Source organism: Nyctereutes procyonoides, unplaced genomic scaffold (genome assembly GCF_905146905.1).
Source record: "Nyctereutes procyonoides isolate TBG_1078 unplaced genomic scaffold, NYPRO_anot_genome, whole genome shotgun sequence".
In the NCBI taxonomy this organism is placed as follows: domain Eukaryota; kingdom Metazoa; phylum Chordata; class Mammalia; order Carnivora; family Canidae; genus Nyctereutes; species Nyctereutes procyonoides.
Genome location: NW_026575043.1, coordinates 31,549,737 through 31,550,999, shown reverse-complemented (window position 1 = coordinate 31,550,999; position 1,263 = coordinate 31,549,737). Strand labels below are relative to the sequence as shown.

General features: G+C 40.9%; 1 pseudogene; it reads right to left on the bottom strand.

The window, feature by feature from the left end:
• Positions 1-379: 379 nt before the first annotated feature.
• Positions 380-871, bottom strand: LOC129508234 (60S ribosomal protein L21-like; annotated as a pseudogene).
• Positions 872-1,263: the final 392 nt, after the last annotated feature.

Sequence of the window (1,263 nt, the reverse complement as noted above, 5' to 3'; positions counted from 1 at the left end):
GTACTCATCCTGCAGGTCATGGCCTCTGGCTCCTTTCATGCCGACACAGCATTTTGTGAAGCATTTCAACCAAATGGTGGACACCTATCCATTCTTCCTGCAAATACAGTGAGAATCGAGGCAACTCTGTAACTTTTAACAAAAATTATGCTGTAGATTGTAAGGCAGTGATGGAAATTTCAACATACAGACATTTAAAATTCAGCATGCAATATGGTTCTTTTCAAAGAACATAAATCCTTACATCTCTAGAAAAGCCCAGTACTGGGTAATGTGTCACTTGTGAAAGAGGTAGATTTTTAATTTAATTTAATTTAATTTAATTTAATTTAATTTTTATTTTTTTTTTTAAATCCTCAGATATTTAATTGTTTTACCCTTACCATACCATGAATCCAATGAGAATGGGTTCCAGCAGCACAGGCTCCTTTTCATTGGTTCTTCCAAAGTGTGCTTCCCTGGGTGGAGCAGACTGGTGATTCAGTTGAACCCAAGTGCCTGTCTCTTTGGCTTCCTTCTTTCTCTGATCATTTTCCTTCACACGCTTCAGGAAGATATCTTGGCTCTTCGAGCACTTAATATACTCAACACTTATGTTCATTCTCTTGGCAGGAATCTCGCCCTTACCTTGTTTGTTCACAACTATGCCAACGGCGTGCCGGGTGACACTGTGGACTCTTTCAATTTTCCCACCGTAACATGTGAGGGGCATTCCTTCTTGAACAGTGCCCATTCCCTTCTATTGTAGACCTCACCTTTCCTGTAGATTTGCATATATGTGGCCAAAGAAACAAACTCCATGTTTTCTAAAAGGTCTAGACATGTAGCAGGTACCTTGTCTCTTTCCCCTTGTGTTGGTCATTTTGGCAAATTACTGGAAGATGACGGTGTTTGCTGAAAAATAAAGGGAAAGAAGTACCCTTCTTACATAATCCAGAGCTGCCATCCAAAAGCATGATGGCATTTCTCTCCTATCTAGAAAGGGGCCTTAAATTCAAGTATCTGAGGAAAGCATATGCTCCAGAAGAAGGACTGTCTCCTCAGACCTAATATTTTTTAGCCAGTGTCTGTCACTCTGAATATGGAAATCTGCAGTGGAAATCTAGTCTCTTAGGGGGGGGAAGAGAAAAGCCAAACCAACTTTCCAGGAATATATGCAGCTAGCCTTTCCCCATGGCCTTCCACATGGCTGAGTCTTCACCATTCAATGGTCAGTATATTCGAATATTTTCCAAGTGTGGCTTGTTCAGTCTGGAGTTAGCC